The sequence below is a fragment of the Mytilus californianus genome, unplaced genomic scaffold, assembly GCF_021869535.1.
Source record: "Mytilus californianus isolate M0D057914Y unplaced genomic scaffold, xbMytCali1.0.p SCAF_10, whole genome shotgun sequence".
Classification (NCBI taxonomy): Eukaryota; Metazoa; Mollusca; class Bivalvia; order Mytilida; family Mytilidae; genus Mytilus; species Mytilus californianus.
The window spans coordinates 57,265,741-57,281,176 of record NW_026262582.1 but is presented as its reverse complement, the minus strand read 5'-3'; the positions used below and the strand labels follow the sequence as shown (position 1 = coordinate 57,281,176).

Sequence of the window (15,436 nt, the reverse complement as noted above, 5' to 3'; positions counted from 1 at the left end):
GGTGGGGGTGGGGGGACACACACATTAAATGAAAAGTGATATTACATGCTTAATATAACATAACAAAATAACAAAACATTTAACATAAATAGTTTAAGAAAGGTCGTAATGGAATTGTAGCAAACTTTGCACACTTTTAAATGACTTTGTAAATCAACAAAAAGTACTCCGGCGTTATGGTCATTGTTTTTCATAACAATTCTTTCAGTGGAATTTTGATAAAGTCGTGTATTTCTTCCTGAAAAGGTTCTGTTTCGTACACATCGCTATGTGTGATTTCTCGAAATTTCTACATTTTCTGCTATTTATCCGTAGCAAGTTAACTTCTCCAGCTAAAATTTTACCGCTGGTAAATCATTTGTTATTTGTCTCATAATTGTTAAATTCATATAATGGCACTCATACATATAAGTTTTATAACATTAAGAATCAATTTCAAATAAATTTCAAACCTTCGTTCAGTTTAAAAAAGGAAATAAAATACGAAACATTCTTACACATTTTTCAAATATTCACAAATTGAACCTTATATACCCGTATATATAATGTTTTGGTGAAACACTTATATTTTCTTTCCTCCTTCATATTCAACTGACTTGCCGATTGCAGCCTGCAACCAACAGTCCGCTCCGGTATCACTTGGTCCAACTCTTTATTGGAATGATTAAAATCTACATTGTAATCACAAGTCAATTTATCTACAAAACTACTTTTTTCAATTCTTAATTTTCATCCTTATGATACTTTACTTCAGAACTTGTTCCTGTATTGTTATGAATTTCAGTTAATGGCCAATTTCTTAGTGAAGATTCGTCTAAATTCCATTTGATAGATACATTTAATAACGCTTACCGTTACCTTGATGGCATTTTTGCTTCAAATAATAAAGAATTCCCTAATCATACTGCTGAAATTTACCCCAGAGAACTTACTTTAAATAAAAGTAATACTTGTATAAACAGCAATACTTTTGCTTTTTGCAGATTTTGACATATGATTACATTTCAGTTTCATACGAACAAATTCGTAAGGGTTCCGTGAAACCAAGTGTCTCGCCTACTTTTGCTGTTAGTCGCAGGCTCAACAAAAATGGGGAAATAATTATTACAAATTTTCCTCTAGATACTATCTGATGGTTTATAAATCTAATAAATGTTTTAAAAACTTTAACTGCAGACTGTATGTAATGTTAACTGGAAGAAAAACTAAGTCCATTTATAAGTAATATACGGAAAAACAGGAAATTTTTTTTTACAAAATTTCCTTCTAGATACTAGCTTTTGATCATAAACAAGCTTCTGTCCAAGTTTGGTACAAATCCAGGATAGTTTAAGAAAGTTATTAAAAGTTTGAAAACTTTAACCACAGAGTGAATGTAATGTTAACTGGCAGAAAAACTAAGTCTATTTATAAGTAAAATACGGATAAACAGGATTATTTTTTTAACAAAATTAACTTCTGGATACTATTTTATGATTATAAACATGCTTCTGTCCAAGGTTGGTACAAATCCAGGATAGTTTAAGAAAGTTATTAAGATTTGAAAAACTTTAACCACAGAGTGAATGTAATGTTAACCGGCAGAAAAACTAAGTCCATTTATGAGTAAAATACGGATAAACAGATTTTTTTTTTACAAAATTTACTTCTGGATACTATCTTATGATCATAAACAAGCTTCTGTCCAAGTTTATTAGAAATCCAGGATAGTTTAAGAAAGTTATTAAAATTTCAAAAACTTTAACCACAGAGTGAATATTTGTGGACGCCGCCGACGACGCCGGACGACGACGACGACAACGCCGACGACGGAATGTAGGATCGCTATGTCTCGCTTTTGCGACAAAAGTCGCAGGCTCGACAAAAATCAAAAGAAAACGTCACGACGACAAAATAGACGATTTTGTACCCTGGATCGTTTTAAAGCGTGAATTGATCGGTCTTTTTCGAGTGTTATCATGTTTTTTTCGTGTGAATATGGTGTAAAATGTTAACAAACAGACTTCTTCTCTTTTCGTAAGACGGGAAATAAAAGTTTATAAAAAACGTCAAAGGTAAAAACATCAATTGAAGTTATACACGTTGAATATAAAATTATCCTTAGAATGCTCTTTTTGAATATTCAAAAATGTGTAATAAAGCCATCTGTAGGGTGTAGGTAGGTGAAATTCTAACATAAAAACCGAGCTTAAATTGATACTTTAAGTCAGAAGAGCATAAGTTATGGAACAAAATAACATTTGGTTGAAACAAATTGGAGTTAAAGAGAACGGAAATGAAAATTTCAGCAATTTTTCTATTTGTAAAGGAGTATAACTCTAGAACGGTAAAAGTGACGTAACCAAAATTAAAATTTGATCTGTGTTTTGTGGTAATAAGCATCGTTTGTTGATGTGGTTCATAAGTGTTTTCTCGTTTCTCGTTTTTTATATAGATTAGACCGTTGGTTTTCCCGTTTGAATGGTTTTACACTAGTAATTTTTGGGGCCCTTTACAGCTTGCTGTTCGGTGTGAGCTAAGGCTCCATAATGAAGACAGTACTTTGACCTATAATTGTTTACTTTTATAAATTTTGACTTGGATGGGGAGTTGTCTCATTGGCACTCATACCACATCTTCTTATATCTATATATTGTGTATAAGTTTTATGACAATTGGTTGAGGCAAACTAATTAAAAAAAAGTTAGAGAACGGAAACCAATTTTGGGACGTACGGACACAGGGACGTTCAGACGGACAAGGGTAAAGTTTAATGCCCCTCCGCTACGGCGGGGGCATAATAAGCTAAAAAATATTGATAGGTTATCGAGTTCCTTTTTGTGATATATCATGATTGTTTTTTTAAATGGGGCGAAAAGGATGACTCGGACTTTTACATTAAATTTAGCATTGGCATTGTTTGGGACATACGGATGCACGGACGTACAGACGGACAAGGGTAAAGTTTAATGCCCCTCCGCAACGGCGGGGGCATGATAAGCTAAAAAATATTGATAGGTTATCGAGTTCCTTTTTGTGATATATGATTGTTTTTTTAAATGGGGCGAAAAGGATGACTCGGACTTTTACATTAAATTTAGCATTGGCATTATTTGGGACATACGGATGCATGGACGTACAGACGGACAAGGGTAAAGTTTAATGCCCCTCCGCTACGGCGGGGGCATAATAAGCTAAAAAATATTGATAGGTTATCGAGTTCCTTTTTGTGATATATGGTTTTTGTTAATGGGGCGAAAAGGATGACTCGGACTTTTATATTATATTTAGCATAGGCATTATTTGGGACGTACAGACGCACGGACGTACAGACGGACAAGGGTAAATCTTAATGCCCCTCCGCTACGGCGGGGGCATAATAAGCTAAAATTATTGATAGGTTATAGAATTCCTTTTTGTGATATTTTTTTCACTAGAATTATTTCACACGCGAGTAAATGTAAATATCGAACAGCTAATTCTTCTAAAATCTAGAAACAACTGATTAACATAAAAGTTGACAAACACTAAAATTGGAACACGTGCAACCTAGTTCACGAGAAAGATAATAAACCGTTATTAGCTACCACAGACGAACATCTATCAACTCTTGCCATAAACTTGCGTATCGTCCCCATAACATTTATGAATTTGACAGATGCTGAGTTCGGACAGAGAAAACAATAAACATTGATATAAACATCTATTAAAATTTTAAATTCAAATCAAAGTTGTGTTTTAAATTTCGTTTTTGTATTACTGTTCTCTCATATTTTCATTATTTTGTAAAAAAAATTGAAATTGTCTCAGTCAAATAATTTGACAAAGTTCATCAGAAATTTAGCTATTACCCTATTATACTCAACGAAGCTCGGAGATACAAGTATAAAAAGTAACATCATTCCATTATACAAGGTAAACCCCCCCCCCCCTATTTTTTTTAACCTAACTTCAGATTTCCAAACATAAACGATTCTGGAGTTTTTCTAAATAGATACGCCAATGTCTTCTCTAATGTCTCCTCTACGTTACATATACAGTCTTTGCCCGTCACAATCTCTATAAATTGGTCTTCAATCATCTTAAGGTACGCCATCCCTCGTTTTTACAATTTCAGTTTTTTAACCGTAACTTCAGATTTTCGAACATAAACCACTCTGGAGATTTTCTTAAACGATGCGCCAATGTCTCCTCTACAACACCTATATAGTCGTTGCCCGTCACAATCTCTTTAAAATGGTCCAAATTTTTCTTTTAGTGACCTACCCCCCTAATCTCATTTTGTCAATTTCACAATAAAATTTTCAGTTTTTTAACCGTAACTTCAGAATTTCGAACATAAACCTCTCTGGAGATTTTCTTAAACGATGCGCCAATGTCTCCTTTACAACACCTATATAGTCGTTGCCCGTCACAATCTCTTTAAATTGGTCCAAAATTAACTTAAATTGGCCTACCCCCCTAATCTCATTTTGTCAATTTCACAATTTCAGTTTTTTAACCGTAACTTCAGATTTTCGAACATAAACCACTCAGGAGATTTTCTTAAACGATGCGCCAATGTCTCCTCTACAACACCTATATAGTCGTTGCACGTCACAATCTCTGGAAATTGGTCCAAAATTAACTTAAATTGGCCTAATCTCATTTTGTCAATTTCACAATTTCAGTTTTTTAACCATAACTTCAGATTTTCGAACATAAACCACTCTGGAGATTTTCTTAAACGATGCGCCAATGTCTCCTCTACAACACCTATATAGTCGTTGCCCGTCACAATCTCTTAAAATTGGTCCAAAATTAACTTAAATTGGCCTACACCCCTAATCTCATTTTGTCAATTTCACAATTTCAGTTTTTTAACCGTAACTTCAGATTTTCGAACATAAACAACTCTGGAGATTTTCTTAAACGATGCGCCAATGTCTCCTCTACAACACCTTTATAGTCGTTGCCCGTCACAATATTTTAAATTGGTCCAAATTTTTCTGTTAGTGCCCTACCCTCCTAATCTCATTTTGTCAATTTCACAATAAAGTTTTTTAACCGTAACTTCAGATTTTCGAACATAAACCACTCTGGAGATTTTCTTAAACGATGCGCCAATGTCTCCTCTAAAACACCTATATAGTCGTTCCCGGTAAAATCTCTTGAAATTGGTCCAAAATTAACTTAAATTGGCCTACCCCCCTAATCTCATTTTGTCAATTATAAAATTTTCAGTTTTTTAACCGTAACTTCAGATTTTCGAACATAAACCACTCTGGAGATTTTCTTAAACGATGCGCCAATGTCTCCTCTACAACACCTATATAGTCGTTGCCTGTCACAATCTCTTTAAAATGGTCCAAATTTTTCTGTTAGTGCCCTACCCCCCTAATCTCATTTTGTCAATTTCACAATTTCAGTTTTTTAACCGTAACTTCAGATTTTCGAACATAAACCACTCAGGAGATTTTCTTAAACGATGCGCCAATGTCTCCTCTACAACACCTATATAGTCGTTGCCCGTCACAATCTCTTGAAATTGGTCCAAAATTAACTTAAATTGGCCTAATCTCATTTTGTCAATTTCACAATTTCAGTTTTTTAACCGTAACTTCAGATTTTCGAACATAAACCACTCTGGAGATTTTCTTAAACGATGCGCCAATGTCTCCTCTACAACACCTATATAGTCGTTGCCTGTCACAATCTCTTTAAAATGGTCCAAATTTTTCTGTTAGTGCCCTACCCCCCTAATCTCATTTTGTCAATTTCACAATTTCAGTTTTTTAACCGTAACTTCAGATTTTCGAACATAAACCACTCTGGAGATTTTCTTAAACGATGCGCCAATGTCTCCTCTACAACACTTATATAGTCGTTGCCCGTCACAATCTCTTGAAATTGGTCCAAAATTAACTTAAATTGGCCTAATCTCATTTTGTCAATTTCACAATTTCAGTTTTTTAACCATAACTTCAGATTTTCGAACATAAACCACTCTGGAGATTTTCTTAAACGATGGGCCAATGTCTCCTCTACAACACCTATATAGTAGTTGCCTGTCACAATCTTTTTAAAATGGTCCAAATTTTTCTGTTAGTGCCCTACCCCCCTAATCTCATTTTGTCAATTTCACAATTTCAGTTTTTTAACCGTAACTTCAGATTTTCGAACATAAACCACTCTGGAGATTTTCTTAAACGATGCGCCAATGTCTCCTCTGCAACACCTATATAGTCGTTGCCCGTCACAATCTCTTTAAAATGGTCCAAATTTTTCTGTTAGTGCCCTACCCCCCTAATCTCATTTTGTCAATTTCACAATTTCAGTTTTTAACCGTAACTTCAGATTTTCGAACATAAACCACTCTGGAGATTTTCTTAAACGATGCGCCAATGTCTCCTCTACAACACATATATAGTCGTTGCCCGTCACAATCTCTTTAGATTGGTCCAAAAATTTCTTTTAGTGTCCTACCCCCCTAATCTCATTTTGTCAATTTCACAATTTCAGTTTTTTAACCGTAACTTCAGATTTTCGAACATAAACCACTCTGGAGATTTTCTTAAACGATGCGCCAATGTCTCCTCTACAACACTTATATAGTCGTTGCCCGTCACAATCTCTTGAAATTGGTCCAAAATTAACTTAAATTGGCCTAATCTTATTTTGTCAATTTCACAATTTCAGTTTTTTAACCATAACTTCAGATTTTCGAACATAAACCACTCTGGAGATTTTCTTAAACGATGGGCCAATGTCTCCTCTACAACACCTATATAGTCGTTGCCTGTCACAATCTCTTTAAAATGGTCCAATTTTTTCTGTTATTGCCCTACACCCCCTTATCTCATTTTGTCAATTTCACAATTTCAGTTTTTTAACCGTAACTTCAGATTTTCGAACATAAACCACTCTGGAGATTTTCTTAAACGATGCGCCAATGTCTCCTCTACAACACCTATATAGTCGTTGCCCGTCACAATCTCTTTAGATTGGTCCAAAAATTTCTTTTAGTGTCCTACTCCCCTAATCTCATTTTGTCAATTTCACAATTTCAGTTTTTTAACCGTAACTTCAGATTTTCGAACATGAACCACTCTGGAGATTTTCTTAAACGATGCGCCAATGTCTCCTCTACAACACTTATATAGTCGTTGCCCGTCAAAATCTCTTTAAAATGGTCCAAATGTTTCTTTTAGTGCCCTACCCCCCTAATCTCATTTTGTCAATTTCACACTAAAATTTTCAGTTTTTTAACCGAAACTTCAGATTTTCGAACATAAACCACTCTGGAGATTTTCTTAAACGATGCACCAATGTCTCTTCTACAACACCTATATAGTCGTTGCCCGTCACAATCTCTTGAAATTTGTCCAAAATTAACTTAAATTGGCCTACCCCCCTAATCTCATTTTGTCAATTTCACAATTTCAGTTTTTTAACCGTAACTTCAGATTTTCGAACATAAACCACTCTGGAGATTTTCTTTAACCATGCGCCAATGTCTCCTCTACAACACCTATATAGTCGTTGCCCGTCACAATCTCTTGAAATTGGTCCAAAATTAACTTAAATTGGCCTAATCTCATTTTGTCAATTTCACAATTTCAGTTTTTTAACCGTAACTTCAGATTTTCGAACATAAACCACTCTGGAGATTTTCTTAAACGATGCGCCAATGTCTCCTCTACAACACCTATATAGTCGTTGCCCGTCACAATCTCTTTAAAATGGTCTAAATTTTTCTTTTAGTGCCCTACCCCCCCTAATCTCATTTTGTCAATTTCACAATAAAGTTTTCAGTTTTTTAACCGTAACTTCAGATTTTCGAACATAAACCACTCTGGAGATTTTCTTAAACGATGCGCCAATGTCTCTTCTACAACACCTATATAGTCGTTGCCCGTCACAATCTCTTGAAATTGGTCCAAAATTAACTTAAATTGGCCTACCCCCCTAATCTCATTTTGTCAATTTCACAATTTCAGTTTTTTAACCGTAACTTCAGATTTTCGAACATAAACCACTCTGGAGATTTTCTTAAACGATGCGCCAATGTCTCCTCTACAACACCTATATAGTCGTTGCCCGTCACAATCTCTTGAAATTGGTCCAAAATTAACTTAAATTGGCCTAATCTCATTTTGTCAATTTCACAATTTCAGTTTTTTAACCGTAACTTCAGATTTTCGAACATAAACCACTCTGGAGATTTTCTTAAACGATGCGCCAATGTCTCCTCTACAACACCTATATAGTCGTTGCCGGTCACAATCTCTTTAAAATGGTCTATTTTTTTCTTTTAGTGCCCTACCCCCCCTAATCTCATTTTGTCAATTTCACAATAAAGTTTTCAGTTTTTTAACCGTAACTTCAGATTTTCGAACATAAACCACTCTGGAGATTTTCTTAAACGATGCGCCAATGTCTCTTCTACAACACCTATATAGTCGTTGCCCGTCACAATCTCTTTAAAATGGTCCAAATTTTTCTGTAGTGCCCTACCCCCCTAATCTCATTTTGTCAATTTCACAATTTCAATTTTTTAACCGTAACTTCAGATTTTCGAACATAAACCACTCTAGATATTTTCTTAAACGATGCGCCAATGTCTCCTCTACAACACCTTTATAGTCGTTGCCCGTCACAATCTCTTGAAATTGGTCCAAAATTAACTTAAATTGGCCTAATCTCATTTTGTCAATTTCACAATTTCAGTTTTTTAACCGTAACTTCAGATTTTCGAACATAAACCACTCTGGAGATTTTCTTAAACGATGCGCCAATGTCTCCTCTACAACATCTATATAGTCCTTGCCCTTCACAATCTCTTTAAAATGGTCCAAATTTTTCTTTTAGTGCCCTACCCCCCTAATCTCATTTTGTCAATTTCACAATAAAATTTTCAGTTTTTTAACCGTAACTTCAGATTTTCGAACATAAACCACTCTGGAGATTTTCTTAAACGATGCGCCAATGTCTCCTCTACAACACCTTTATAGTTGTTGCCCGTCACAATCTCTTAAAATTGGTCCAAATTTTTCTTTTAGTGCCCTACCCCCCTAATCTCATTTTGTCAATTTCACAATAAAATTTTCAGTTTTTTAACCGTAACTTCAGATTTTCGAACATAAACCACTCTGGAGATTTTCTTAAACGATGCGCAATTGTCTCTTCTACAACACCTATATAGTCGTTGCCCGTCACAATCTCTTGAAATTGGTCCAAAATTAACTTAAATTGGCCTATCCCCCTAATCTCATTTTGTAAATTTCACAATTTCAGTTTTTTAACCGTAACTTCAGATTTTCGAACATAAACCACTCTGGAGATTTTCCTAAACGATGCGGAAATGTCTCCTCTAAAACACCTATATAGTCGTTGCCTGTAAAAATCTAGTCAAATTGGTCAAAAAATAACTTAAAATGTCCTATACCATAATTTCATTTTGTTAATTTCAGTTTTTTTCTACCACAATTTAAGATTTTCGAACATAAACCACTCTGGAGATTTTCCTAAACGATGCGGCACTTTCTCCTCTTAAACACCTATATAGTCGTAACCTGTCACAATCTCTATTAATCGGACCAAACAACGTAAAGTGCACCCCCATTCCCTAAAAATGAATTGTGTCAATGTGTTAACTTATGGTCATTGTAATCCAGCTGTCTATTGAATGCCTTATGTGGATTTATTTAGTTAGGAAAGAAAAGCTTTGTATTCTTTATATATGAAGTATGGTTTCCCTTTTGTTTTAAGTTAGTTTTTTCGTTTTTGTTTAAGATTGTATGTATTCTCATAATTGTTCGCTAGCTCGAAAAAACGTGATATACTTATGTGATATTGTGGTTTTTAGTTATACCTCCTAATTGTTCGCTAGCTAATTGTTCGCTACAATTGTTCGCTAGCTTGAGTCAGGTCGAGGTTAAACTAGTTTTTTTTTAAAATCTCAACCGTTTACCTTTTTAATCACGATTGATAGTACGTGTATTCTTATATGCTACGATGTTGTGCAAATAACATCTTGGAATGCCTCACGATTGATGTCTGCCAATAAAAAATTACAGAATGTTATGAAACGGCTAAGTAATGCAATTACATTTTATTATTCGGCGCTTTCATTTTCTTTGGATTACCTGCCCAAACAACTTGGTTTGGGATTATAAAAAGGAAGGTTAGAACAGAAGAATTTTGAACTTAAAAAAAATAACTTCATGAATCCGTTATAATTATTTTCCTTGAAATCAGACCCATACACCTCATTTTATCTTCAAAATGTAGTTCATTCTACTCAATTAAGTTAAGAGCTAAGCGATAATAAATTTCTTCCGCTATCTGTTTAATATGTCCCAGTCACACTCCTCTCGCATTTAACGTGTTGATTAATACAAACTACTGGGGAATAAGGACTGTTTATCTCGTATTTTATGGTTACACTTAATGATAGTTTAAGGACCAAATTAAACCATGATATATCTCTACAAAATAAATCAATACGGAAAAGTAGGAGTTCTCATCATCAGGGAAGGGCACTGTATAAATAAAAGTAATGTTTTTTTGTAGAGGAATTTTAAAAGATATAATTTTTATTTTCTTCCATTGAATATTAACGTGACTTTACAATAATAACTGTTCAAGTAATAAATGATTTCGCTACATGAACATGATGAAGGTAATAATAACAAACATTTGAAAACTTGTCAAAAGTTCAAAACTTAGCAGCTGAGAAAACTTCCCTCAATCCATTTCTTACCGGGAAAAACTGAATTAATTTACATATATGAAAAAATCTAACAGAATGCAATCAAAATAACTAAATATTTGTCACTGGGCGTAAGTTAAACAACAATAAATCAATCAAAATATCACATCACGTATTCTGCTTTAGATCTCAATGACACTTTATAAATTAACAGAGAAGAACGGATTTTGACTGACACTCGTAAGGTTCGGTACCAAAATAATCCATTTAAGCAAGAGAAATTAAAATAAATTAATCTATGATTTTTAAAGTTCTCTACTTTTGCCAAAGATCACGAATTAACACGATATTATCATGCACCCCCTTTTCCTCCGCCACACAGTGAAGCCAAGTACAGTATAGAGGATTGCTGCTCACAAGGAAGCTATTAAACCAAGAGTTCCAAATGGTGAAGTTGAAATCATCCCTTCGTAAATTTTACGGACGCCATCACGAGTTGGTTGACCGTTATGGAATAACCGTTTCACAGATGATATCGGATATGCTCCTTATGTCGAAACTACAATACCCTTCCCTCTTCACGAATGTGACCTACCGAATTAGACTATTTACCGGATTTGTAATAACATAAGCAACACGACGGGTGCCACATGTGGAGCAGGATCTGCTTTCCCTTCCGGAGCACCTGAGATCACCCCCAGTTTTTGGTGGGGTTCGTGTTGCCTAGTCTTTAGTTTTCTATGTTGTGTCATCTGTACTATTATTTGTCTGTTTGTTTTTTTATTTTTGGCCATGGCGTTGTCAGTTTGTTTTCGATCTATGAGTTTGACTGTCCCTCTGGTATCTTTCGTCCCTCTTTTATATTGATAAAATGAGCTGTCCAAACATTTAGACAAAACAACTGTTACCCAGAACTGGTAAATTGATTTCAGATGTTGATTTGGTATGCCGTTGCATTAGGATAAGTTACTTATTGAGGTGGCATTTCGTCTATGAACACGAAAACTTGTCGCTAGTGAGTTGAGACATGTGGTGTTGAAAGCAATCGTTCTTTTCATAATTCTGTTGTATAGTAGCAATGTTTGTGTCTTCATGTGTGTAAACAACAATACATTAATGTCTATTGAGATGGAGTAGAGGGTATGTGACCGCTGAAAAATTAAAAGGTGATAAATGGAAAGTTCAAATCATAATTTTTGTCATACATTCTAGTTTGAAGTCGTCCATCTGTGTCAATTTTAAGGAAACGATCAAGATATGAAACATACTTCTTAGTTTCGGTAGTGTCATTAATCTCAATGCCATTGATATGTGGGTTCTTGAGTGACAAGACATCAAATTATCTGAAATTGAACTTAAAGAACTTTGCAAGATGCTTTTGTTTGGTCATTCAAAAGGTTTTGTATGAAGTCTGCTTCATATTAGAAAAAAGACAAGTTGACCAGTAGGAATGCACAATAAGGATTTATTGGAATACCGGCCGTCTGTTGAAATATCAACCCATTAAAGTGAACAAATATGTTTTCTATTAAAAAGTGCAGTATTTTTATGATATAATCTTCGTTGTATTTGTTTTCGGAATCAGTATGGTTCTTTACAAAGTACGATATTTCATGACCTAAAACGTTAAATTTGTATCTACGATTCCAATTCTTGTAGATAAATGCTCGGTTCATGATGTTCTCTAAATCAATTTTGATGTCATCACAATTCTTGAACTTGGAATTTTTCATAGAGATAATACTTGTCTCTAATTTTGTCTATGGTTTTAGGTAGTAAGCTACAAAAGGGGATAATGTTTTATATGATTTTTATTCGGGTTTTCGTAAACCATTTCCTGCAGCTAGAGCGTTCCTGTCTTACTAACAATTAATCTTTTTTCCCATTTATGTACAGTAAAACTCGTCACCTGTAACTGTTTATTCATAAAATACATATTTATGCCCTGAGGGTATGGTGACATATAAACAAATCAAATAATTATACCCTGAGGGTTTGGTGACATATAAACGAATTAAATAGCAATTTATTCTTTTACATATATGTGAATCCTGGATAGATACAGTCAATGTCTTTTTCAAGCTGTTTACGTAAATACCTATCAATTTCGCATGAAAAGAATAAACGAATTTTATCGTCAATATGAAAATATGAAAATAAGAAAAGATGTGTTATGATAACGAATGAAACAACTATCCACCAAAGTTCAAATGAAGTGGATGTAAGCAATTATAGGCAACCGTACGGCCTTCAACAATGAGAAAGACCAACACCGTATAGTCGGCTATAAAAGACCTCGACATGAAAAATGTGAAACATTCAATTGAAAAACCTAACAGCCTAATTTATAACAAAGCAATTTACGAAGAACAAATATGACAGACATGAACCAACGACAACCACTGAACTACAGGCTCTTGACTTTGGATAGGTACATAAATAATGTGGCAGGGTTAAACATGTTTGCTGGCGCCAAACCCTTTCATCACCTGGGACAACTCAACTTCGTTCTATTACAATGTTCTTGAATTCTGTTATCTTTTAAATATTTGGTAATTACCACTCTCAATTTCTAAAATAATGTCACTTTCTTATATTTTGCATAAGACTTTCAGTTTTAAAAATTACTTACTAGAAGTTCACATTTGCTTATTTTATATTTTGTTTTATTTCTACTGTATCAAATGTTTAACATCTTTTTTCAATTTATTTAAATTTTCCAAAGAACACTTCTTCGTAGCATAAAAAACACCATGGAAAAAAATAATAAACAAGTCAAACAGGTCCAAAAACCTCTGCACAGAAAACTTAAGATTGATTGATTGATTGTTGGTGTTTTAACGCCACTTTTAAACGCCACATTTGGGCTATTTCGAGGCGGCCAGTTGTTATTGGTGGAGGAAGCCGGAGTGCCCGGAGAAAACCACCGACCTTCGAAATCCTAGTCAATTAAGATTGGAGTCGAGTGCACCCGCACGAGCGTGGTTCGAACTCACAACCTCAGTGTTGACTAGCTAGTGATTACAGTAGTAGAACTACTTAGACCACTTGGCCACCGAGGCCCCGAAAACTTAAGATCAAGCAATTGAAACTGAAGTTAATTCACGTGTTCCTGGAGAGAACTTAGTTACTGCTCTCCTTGTGATAGTTGTGTTTCACAGGATTACACCCACTAAAAGAAGGCTGTTTAAAATCGATATCAGACACCTTTTAAAAGTTTCTTCTTGTGGAAAGAATGAAACGCTTGCTTATAATTTTGTTCGCATTTACTCATCTATATATGTGAAATGTTTATATATGAAAGTTCAAATAACTGTCATTAAAATGATAATTGTTAATACCAGATAAGCGATGACAGGCCATCAACTCAGATTATTCATTGATAATTTTTTCTTAACTAACAAGCGCTTGAAGTTTCAATGAATGTCTGTTTAACTAATTATAGAACATTACATATATTAACTACAGCTATTAAATGTTTTAAAAATAAATGCTCATTTAATTGAAGTATAAGTTTTTCATGGACGTTGTTACTCACCATATGAATTGTCTGGTTTTTTTTAATCATCAACAGTTGTAAATATTTCATCATACGACATGCATTGTTGGTCAGGTCGGTTAGATTATAAAATGTGATACGAAGAAATTTTTCTTAGTTTCCTGATTTCTGTTTTTGTCCCGATTGAATGTTTTATATTTTGCCTCCAAAACTTGGTCTCTTGCAACTATTTAAAGTTTAGAAAACGTGTCGTTTACAATGATATTACTAGCTTACTCAATAGATAATCTTTAAATTGTAAAGACCTTTTAATACCATCTACTATTATTTCCTTAACCGGCTTCTTTAAATTCAGTTGAACAAAAGAGAAATCTGTATATGTATAATGGGATCAGAATATTCAATGATAGAGTAATCATTTCTAAGTGTACGCAAACGAGAAGTCAGTTCGAGCGTCACTAATGAGTCTTTTGTAGACGAAACGCGCGTCCTGCGTACAAAATTTTAAGCCTGGTATACATGACAAGTAATAGCTTTTCTAAAAAAGCTAGCCGTCTCTTAGCTGATGAAGTGGAAAGTGTTCTCGCTTTGTAGATTAATTCATTCAGAATAGCCTTGCATATAAATCAACAAATTTTACCAAACACGTAATTAAGCAGTAAACCGTTAAATGTTGGGTGTCAAATAAGGTCCTTATCGTACGAATCTTAGCGTTCAAAGCTTAACATACTGGATTGACATAATCTTTTGTTAGAGACCGTTCTTTTAAAATGCCAACAGTATTTTCGTATTTGAAATTTATAATTTTATTCTCATTCTCTCATATAGCATATATATATATAGTATAAATGGTCGATAAACCTCAAAACAACTACTAGAAGTTAGTTCTTGACCCTGCTCATTGTTTTAAGTAATATTCATTTTTTGCTATTAAGATATTATTTTTATGCCCCCGCAACTAAAAGTTGGGGGGCATATTGTTTTAGCCCTGTCCGTCCGTCCTTCCGTCCATCCGTCTGTCCCATTATGGGTATACAGCTATTCCAGATAACTCCTCCTACAGTTTGAATGCTAGGAAGTTTTCACTTTGCTGGCTGTTTGTATATTTATTGAAGGTGTGCATGTGGACAGGGTTTTGATTTTTATTAATAATTGCTCTTTTGGGAGATAGTTGAAATTTGTCATTTTTGGAGTATTTACTTGCAGTATAAGAGGTCCTCTTACAGTGAACCATAAACCCCCATGCTCCCATGCTCAACTTTGTG

At 34.3% G+C, this 15,436-nt stretch overlaps 1 long non-coding RNA gene across 3 annotated transcripts; it reads right to left on the bottom strand.

The window, feature by feature from the left end:
• Positions 1-4,938: 4,938 nt before the first annotated feature.
• Positions 4,939-9,886, bottom strand: LOC127718936 (uncharacterized). Of its 3 annotated transcripts, none has more exons than XR_007990032.1 (3): positions 8,413-9,886; positions 7,305-8,220; positions 4,939-5,649 (listed from the first exon to the last, which is right to left on the bottom strand). It is a non-coding gene; the product is annotated as an uncharacterized LOC127718936 (long non-coding RNA). The 3 variants fall into 3 exon arrangements; XR_007990030.1 differs by having other exon boundaries at positions 7,305-8,964; positions 9,156-9,886; XR_007990031.1 differs by having other exon boundaries at positions 7,305-8,773; positions 9,156-9,886.
• Positions 9,887-15,436: the final 5,550 nt, after the last annotated feature.